Genomic DNA, 9,914 nt, shown 5'->3' on the forward strand with positions numbered 1-9,914 from the left:
ACAATAGGCGCTTTTTATCCATGAAAATCATACATTACTAGTGCGTTTAGGACACTATTTTGACACAAAATTTTGGAGCAAAACTAAATGGTTTTGACTGAAAACTTATCAATCTTAGGGCTGAACTGGTTAGCCCATAACTTGATTTAATGATCTCTAATTTTTTCGATTTTGTCTGATCTCATTTAATATTTTGATTCAATCAAGTAGTTGAGTCCAATTTGACTAAGGTAAAAACTATTTCTCCGAGGGAAAGAGAGAATTAGTTGCCGGCTAATTTGGGGGACCCAACTTTCTGTATCAAGAGACAATGTTTATTAGCTTAATTTCAGGGATATTATTTAGTAAAGCCACATTTTTTTTTATACAAATACAAAGTACGGTCATCTTGGTATGTAAACGTCACTTGGACCCAAATTCATAGCTTTCAGAGGATTAAAAAATTATAATTAATTGATAATTATTAATTTCGAATTTCTGAATCAAAATTTCCAGCTTTATTTTAATCTGAGGCATTACAAGGATGTTTGGCTAAGCATAAAAACAAGTAAAAATTACTAAAGTGATTTTTTGTTTAAAATGTCCGTTTAAGTAATTTAATTTTTTTTTTTAATTGAGGAGCAGGAAGTCTTATTAAAATTTTAACGATTGACAAAATAAAATCTTGCAAGTCCACAATGCTTTAAAAGAAAAGAAAATTTTTTTAGACAGCATTGGAGGATGTTGGCATTCTCCTAATTTTTGGTTTTTGATGCTTTATAAGAAGTTGAGTCGAGAGAACAAATTGTGTTTAAAGGAGAGTTGCAAGACTCGGCTATTTTTATTCCAACATTTTAACTTTCATTCTGTATTAACTCGGAGAAAATGTTCTATGTTGACCACCTAAGGCGCTCTCCTTTTTTGACAAATAAGAATGCGTTTTTCTGTTTTCTATTTTTAGTTTTAAATTTATTTTCCATTTTCTATTTTAAGGGATTATTTTAAGGTTGCAGGAAAAAAGTGTTTAGTTTGTCGTTCTAAAAAACTATTTCTCAAAACAAAAAAATTAAAAAGCGTGTTTGGTTTAAAAATTTTAGAAATAGTTTTATGACATTTTGGATGAGCATGGAAAGAGAGAGATTGAGAGAGGGAGACTGGGAGAGGGATATTTGTATTTGTGTAAGTTTTGTGTGATTTTATTAATTATTTTAATTTAAAATTTTTTAAACTCATTTTCATTATTTTGAGTTTTTTGTAAAACACTCAAAAAATTGTTTTAAATTTTGCGTTATAAAATTTTCCTTATTTTTAAAATAGCGTTTTTGAAAAATAACATACCAAACACAGTTTGAGTGTTTTCAAAAATTGAAAATGACCTCAAAATGACAAATTAGACGTACTCTAATAATTTTCTTGTTTTAAAATTGAGCTCAACAAAATGTTCAATCATTGTCAAAACTAAAAGGGAAAATAAATCCAACATATAACCTCAAATTAGGCCCAACTCAACCTACCAACATAGCCTTTTATGCCCATAAATAAAACATTATTGATTTGAAATATTTATGCTTTGTTTTGTTGAAAACTTGAACAATGCGTATGAAGATCTTATAAATTTTCAAGGTATGCATTATTTATTTATTTATTGAGCGATGTTAATTAAAATAATATCAAAAACATGAAAGACTTTCTACAAGTTACTGATTTAATATTGGAAAGGACAATAACTCCAGCATAAGCCCATATTTTTGTATATTTTTTGTATATTTATAGCATACAAAAATATTCCCTTTTATTTTTCAAAATATATTTTAAGAAACAAAGGTAGATTGGTGAAATTATGACATGATCAAACTCAGGGATGGCCAGACACGTTTACGATATTCTCTGAGTGCCCACAGTGGAAAAATGCTCCTGAATAGTGGGAAATGCAGAATACAGTTCTTCATGTAAACTCCAGTTATCTCCTGTGAATATAAGTTCATTTTGGTTACAAGACTGGTTCTGAATTTAGTAATTTTGAATTTCGAAGTTATTTAAGAGCTATGGCTACCTGTTGAGGAAAATCTCCGTTATGCATCTGTGCATTAATCAACAACTTTGCTGCCTTGTGTAAAGGTGTTGGATCCCTCTCCGCCTAGTTTTTAAGAAAAATGATGCAAAAACAAATGAAACGTCTTTCTCTGCATGCAAATGCCTTTTTAAACGATGCAATGTGCTCTCATCCTATACATAATCGAGCTTACATCCCTAAAACAATTACTTTTACGGACAAAATGATCCTCTATAATAACTCCATTATTTTCCTTATTTTTTATTGGCACGAAAGTCACACGGCTGAAATATTAGAAAACATGCAAGCTCAAAATGATACCAACCTGTCCACCGTACATTAGACCTAGCATTGCCCATGATGTTTGTACCAAGTTTGTTCTGTTTCCTTCCAATGGTGTGTATTTCTATCACGCAATTATCAAATAGGATTTCATTTGTAGAGGAAAAAAAAAATTTAAAAACCGAATGTATTTTATATGCAAATCTTCCAACTAAATACCATGGTTGGGCAGGACTTGCGGCTTTCTCCCCATCCACCTTCTTCATTTTGTGTTGACAAGAAAAAATTGACACCTTTTCGAACTGCATCACTATTGTCATATGTCTTCCCCGCAGCAGCTAACCCTCCTAGCCCAAAGAATGTGCCATAAAGGAAGCAAATTCCCCAATAGCCATACCTGTCACATGTATCTCAAATTAGATTCAATCTGAATATGTACTTCTACTTCCCCTACAACTGAAAGCCTGATTTTAAGTCACCATGAACCATCAGGCTATTGTCTTTCTTCAAGGAATCGCACAGCTTTTGCCACGGAAGTTTCTATTTCTCCCTCACGGTGGCCTGGATGCATAAGTTTGAAGGATAATAGAGCTTGGATGATTGAAGTTGTGCACTCAACATGCCTAAACAACCAAAATGATCATAAATGTTACTGGACTTGCCATTTTCAGCATCAGGAAAAAGAAAAAAGAGTTAATTTCTTACTCTTGCTCCAAGACTATGTCAGCAAAAAGTTCTGAAGGATTCAACGCCTGAAAAAAAAAGTCCTTTCAGTACACTACAAGTGAACTTATATTATCATTTGCTCTATCGAAACTAATACTTCTTCGGGCAAGAATTAGGAATCCTAACAAGTGATACACATTACATAGTATATGTAAATGTTTTCCTGCAAATATATCTGTGGAACCGGGGGCTCCCAGACTCCAAACCCTCCACTGCCAAGATTCTGAACAGATACGATAGAAGGTAATTAGTCATCATCCACTATCTTATATCTAAATCATGTATTTTCAGTCGAGTTTAAATAACTTCCAAGTTATGGAAGCCATACCTGTAGATAAAGAAGGACATTCACAGCATCATACAAGCGCTCAACATTGGCCTTTTCTCCAGCGATTTCACTTGGAAATTGTGAGAGCAGAAGTAAACACTGTAAAGTATGTATAATTCAGGCTTCATCGCAACCTTTTCTTTACTTTGCTATTTATTTGAGTTTAGAGATAATTGAAGAGGTGAAAGTTAAACAACCTTAAGTGCCTCAGCTGTGCAATCTGATACAACCCATCCTTGATCTTGATCGGAGAAAGTCCATCCACCTTTAGTAAAATGACGATACATGCGTTTGAAGTCACCACTTGGGTTATCTTTGATCTGCATAGTTTAAAATTAAAAATATAGTTTCATCCAATTAAAATACTTAGTAAATTTTATCCAATTTTCATTTGATTTGTAGGTTCCTCGAAATGAACCTGAGATTCTTTTATGTAGAAGTGTGCCTTCTTAAGGCCATCACATATTCCTCAACCATGCCAGTTGCAATAATAGCTTGAGTAGCAATAGTACAGTCCCATATTTGACTACCAAAAGACTGCAGGATAAAGAAAAAAATTTAGCCTACCACCACACACCTAATGTTGCTTATTTGTACTTGATCGATTATATCTCATTAAAAAATGCACCTGCATTTTCATTCCATCTTCAGCAAGCCATAAATAGTCAGGAACTCTTGAGAGGTGATGCTTGAATTCATCACCATGTGGATCATGTGCCCACCAGCACAACATTTGTAGAGTCTGCATAAAGAAACATAGGTCATACCATTTCTGTGGTGCAATATTTTGATCCCTTCCCAAAAAAAAGAAAATAATAATAATAATAAATTGTCTTCCTAACCTTTTCTACACATCCAAGTGTAATGTATCTAGTTTCCTCTGCCGAATAGCGCATGTGTTTGAGTGTCTTTTCAATGGCTTTTTGTCTAATCTTGTTCAAGGGCCAACACCTCATTACTGGCTCACTAAAGTAGTTCAAAGTATCCCAGAGAAAATCTTGTATGAAGGTGTGGGGATAATAGAGATCATCCTTCATTTTGAAATTAGCACAAGCCTCAGTACTTAGTCTAGTGCCTTGACACGACCCTAAGACCAAAAAGACATAGTCCAAAATTTGCAACCTTTTCGCTATAGGAATCGCTGATTTGTGATTTTCAAGGAAAAAGTAATTTAAGAATATGGACAATGTCTTTGTCCTAATTAAGATTAGAATGTCAAGAATCAAAATTTGAAGGTTTTTGTTCCAATCATTATAACACGCATATCTTATGTTAAATTGAAGAATTAAACTACTTTGCCCGAAAATTTTGGACAGAATGGTCGACATCCTCTCACATGCGCGTAGATCCCGCGTGGAACCCACGCTATTGTGAGTATTGATCAGCCATTATGTCAAAAAAATTTGGACAGCATAGCACGATTGTAAATTGAATTAGGATTATTGTCTACTTAGGAAAAAAAGATGAAACCAAACCAACCTTACAACAATAATGGCGTGATTTATTCCAGTCTATCTGATCGTACGGCTCGACATGAATTTCTTGTCTAAGAGATAAAACAAGATCAGTGAGCGGTCCATGATACCTTTTTCCATACAAGTATGACATGGGCATGTAAGTTGTACGACAATAACACCACATTTTTGCTGCATTTTAAAGAAGTTGTTACATGCAATCCAATGGAAGCTTCCGAATTGACTATTGAATAATTCTCTAAATGAAGGGAACAAAATTTTACCTGGATGAAAAGGCAAAAATGAAGGGAAAAGCCAGAATTCTGGAGGTAGTGGGTTGCAGCCGTCCTAATCATACACACCAAGGACCTATTCCAAATTACATTTTGCTCATTACCAGACTCAAAAGTTAGTTATTAGTAAAATTGAGAATTCTTACTGAAAGATAGATCTTTCCCCAAGAGGGAACTTGAGTTGCGCCGCCATGATCAAGGATCCACTTGCGGCCTCTGGTAACTTCCTCATTACCATCGTCAAGTCCTTCTCCCAATAGACGTAATGCGACATAGTTTAGTGCAGAGCCTATCATGGTGCTCCGGCCTTCAATGTAGAATCCCCATCCTCCATCATCATTCTATGATTCAGATTACTTCACGTTAGATTATCCATTTGCACATAGTGATGACTAAACTAATCAAATTTTATTTGGTACCCACTTGGTGATTGTAGATATAGCGAATGATCTCTTTCTTGTGTTCTGGTGTCAAGATGGTGTTAATTTTGCCACTAATATACAAGACAAAGATCTGCAAGTACCAACAAGAGCACGTTTCACATTGAGTTACTCAATAAAAAACTTGATAAGATTCTTTCTTGAACTGCATACCAATGGAGGAGTGAAAAACATAGGGCCAGCATTTTCAGCTGGCCAATGCCCATCACTTGCTTGCAATGCAAGATTTAACCGTAAAGCTTTCTTCACAGCCGTGGTAGCTGCTTCATAGGTTACTTCTTCATTTTTATCTAATCTCACTGGCGGAATGCTTAACAGATCAATTCCACTTTCTTTTATAAGCTGCCAGAAAACAAGATCAAATTCTTTTTCATTTTTCATTTTTTTTGTTGTTGAATGGGACAGAATAAAGAAAAAAAGAAGTTAAAATCTTCATGGGCGCAGCATATTAAGGACTAAAATAATTAATTCACCTGAATTCTCATGAACAAATCTCCACAGCCATGAATTCCCTTCTCCCTATACTTCAGAAATTCTTGGCGCGCCTTTTCATATTCTTGGCACTCTTGGACCGTTCCTCCATTAGGATCATACTCCCAAATTTGTCTGCCCACAAAATCATTGGTGCTGTACAAGTACGGCCCATTGCCTTGAGCAATCTTGAGCTTCCACATTTTTATTTTTGTCTTCACTAATCAAGCTTCTGAATTAACCAGTGTGGTAATTCACAGACACTATCTATTCAGCAAAAATATTTAAGCTTATCTACACACGCATACATGATATATTTGTCCACTCTCTAATATCTTAGTTAATCATTTTGAGAAAGGTAGGTACGCAATCTACAGTGCCCTCGCTTAGTTCACCACGTCTTCATAATTATCTACATATTTAGATAAATTGATTTAACACGTCTTCCATCTTCAATGCTATCACTAATAAAAATAGTGACTATTAGTTTACCACATTTTTCGACTTACTTATTGACATTTTTAATTAAAATGATTTAACACGTTTTCCATCTAATGGCAAGAGTGAGTTTTCATAGTCTTAGCACATAGATTTTGTTTTAGTGGGGGATATGATGATGTCCAAATTGAGTAAGGAAAATAATCAATATCTAAAGGTCGAATTAAGAACTGCTCATAAAAATAAAATAAATAAATTATATAAAGAAAAATTAAATTTGAGAGAAAATTGGCCAATTTTGGTAGTTCTTTAATTGATTGTAAATACTTAGATTTTTTTAGGATTGAGCGGTTCCTTCAAATATTTATCATGAAAAGATTAAAAAAAAAGAGAAATAAATTGGTGTTTATTATAATGCTTAAAAAATCGGTCAGTACGTACATTTATTTAAAAAGGTTAAATAATCCGTATCAAAAGGTTGAACTGCTAATATTTTTAGGACAATCGACATTTCAATAGCTCTTTAATTGGTTGTCAATATCTAGAATTTAACATGTATCGAAACATTTCGTATTAGTTTTCAAGTTTTACCCTAATTGTAATGGATATATTGGGATGTAGTGGTTGAAGACGTGCAAATTCACTAAATTGCAGTGTTCAGTAATCATAAATTTATCAAGAAAATTCTAATCCGTGCATTGCTGGTGGCACTGGAAGCTAGAATCTTTTATCTATGGCACTGGAAACTAGAATCTTTTATCTAAATCTTCGACAAGTTATAATCCAATATCTTATTCCAAGTAAGTACGAAGCTTCAAAGCAACGCACTTTGGAAGTTGTAGTTACTACTTTTTAGCTTTTTGCATTTTATTTATTATTAGTCTATGTCACGTGCGATACACGAGCTGTGCATGAATTATGGTTTGATTAACGTATGTATTGTATATGTTTGAAAATATATGGGAAGATGAAATTATCGGCAAGGAACTAACCAGTTATATGAGTCGATCACTAGTCTTTCTTCCACAAAATGTCATTTTTCTACTAAAAGTTGCAGAATCAATAAAATCCATTAATAATGAGAATTCAAGCCATAGTTAGTCAAAGAAATACTCCACTTGACAATAAAAGCATTCCAAGCAAAAAAAGCTAGTACCATAGCAGTACATCCTTCAACAAATTATAGTAGATATAAATGTATTATTGTACAGTAAAAAAATAATTCAACGTAAAGCAGAAGTTAGAACCTGAAAATTCCAAAAGTCTAAAACAGTAAGTATCCCAAGATCTCGTGGCCCAGGGGTGAGTTCCTTTCTCTTTCTTTCTTTGAACCTCCGTAATTACGGAGGCTCATGCTTGAGCCTCCATAATTATTATGGAGACCATTATGGAGGCCTCCATAATAACGGAGGCTGCCTTATATTGAGTCTCCATTATTATGGAGGCCTAGAGGCTGCCTTATATTGAGCCTCCATTATTATGCCTCCATAAGAGGCTGCTTATATTGAGCTTCCATTATTATGCCTCCATAATAATGGAGGCTTAGAGGTTGCCTTATATTGAGCCTCCATTATTATGGAGATGGAGGCTCAATATAAGGCAGCCTCCGTTATTATGGACCCTCCATAATAACGGAGGCTATTATGGAGGCCCATAATTAAGAAGGCTCAACAGGCATGAGCTTCCATAATTACGAAGGCTCAATATTTTTGAGCCAAATGCCTTTGTAATTATGGAGGTACAAATTTCATTTTTTTTTCTTTTTCTTTCACTGGCTCTCAATACAATAATTTCATTTAATTTAATCAACTTAGTTTTTCTAATAGACGTGATTCCTAAAATAAATATATAAAATATAGATCAATTTTTTTTATATATATAGAGATTATATAAATCCTTCAAATGAGCAGAAATGTAGATAAATGATAGAAATATTAATCACATTTTCAATCGTAACTTTTTGAGTGCAATCAAATAATGTTTAAAACGTGTTAAATCAAATAGTCACTTACGTCAATAGTTCAATAACTTTTTTCTCCTCACTTTTGTTCTTGGGAAGAGTAAGATCAGGCTTTTCGGTAACATATTATCCATTTCTACAACCCGTGTTAATCTATTATGCTATTTCTACACCCAATTCTATTTACTCTCTTATTTATCAACCTATTTCATCCACATTTTAATGATTCCCAAATATCTAAAATTAAATAATACAACATCATTACTTCATTGGAACTCTTTAATTGAAATATAATATTCATAAGAAATTTGCACACATATTATGCAAATAGATACATTGTTTCACCAAAACATTTGTTTTATATTCACTTATATAGAAACCATCATATGTGTATATTTCATTTTATTTTTTTATATTTTAATACGGATCCACTGCATATCACAAAAAAAAAAACATTAACAGCAAAAATTCGAAATGAAACCAATTCATGCAAAATGCAAGAAAAAAATCAATCAAACTCCATTAAATGAAATTGAGTTGCAGAACGTCCACAGATTTCAATAAAAACAAGAATAAGAACTAAAATTCAGAACAACCAGACCTCAATCAATTCATACAAAATATATAACAAACAATCCTAGTTCACTCCAGAGTGAAACTCAGAGAGAAGAAGTTAGGGCTAATTTGAGTTGTAAAATGGAGAGAACAAGCAGTAGCATGTGAAAATGGAGAAAAAGAAAGAAAGATCTACCTAAATTGAGTACAAGTTGGTGCATCACTGTAGCCTGCATTTTTTTTTTTTTGTACAGACAGCGTCGTTTTCGCTAGAGAGATGAAAAAAATTGCTACAGTGTGTGAAAATGGAAGAATTTACTGTTCTTTCTACAGTAGTGATAACATTGTCCTTTTTATATAGTAATGAAATATGCATCTTTTTTAACATATAACAAATATTAAATACCTTGTATTAAGAAGACAAGAGCAGACTTCAATATTTAATTATTTTGAGAATAAAATATCAATTATTTATCTCTTTATTTCAGTATATGAAAGATAATTTTAGATAATATTACTATATTTGAATTACACTTCTCAATAATGAACCAGGAGTATTAGATTAAATATGATGGTTAGTAGATGACGTCCACCAACAAAGATATGAAGTTAAACAAAAGGAGAGTTAAATATATGAATAAATTGTCAAGCAATATAAAGTGGTAGATCACTCACTACAAATGATGCTAACAGTAGAGAAGAAGATTAATATGGTAATTAATTCTTAAAACAGTATGAAGTATGGCACAAATAATTTTCTACGAGTTAATAAATCGTAATTTTTTGTTTTACCACAAGTAATCATTGCGTCTCGAATCCTTTTTGTCATGTTTTTCAGTATATAATGTTTGGAGCTTTAACAAGTATCTATTATTGAAATACGATTGAAAACAAACTAAATGAAATTATAATCAAATTGAGAGCGACAATCTACT

At 32.9% G+C, this 9,914-nt stretch overlaps 1 pseudogene; it reads right to left on the bottom strand.

Moving 5' to 3' along the window:
• Window positions 1-1,442: 1,442 nt before the first annotated feature.
• LOC111386585 lies at window positions 1,443-6,328 on the bottom strand (annotated as a pseudogene).
• Window positions 6,329-9,914: the final 3,586 nt, after the last annotated feature.

The sequence above is a fragment of the Olea europaea genome, unplaced genomic scaffold, assembly GCF_002742605.1.
Source record: "Olea europaea var. sylvestris unplaced genomic scaffold, O_europaea_v1 scaffold363, whole genome shotgun sequence".
Lineage (NCBI taxonomy): Eukaryota > Viridiplantae > Streptophyta > Magnoliopsida > Lamiales > Oleaceae > Olea > Olea europaea.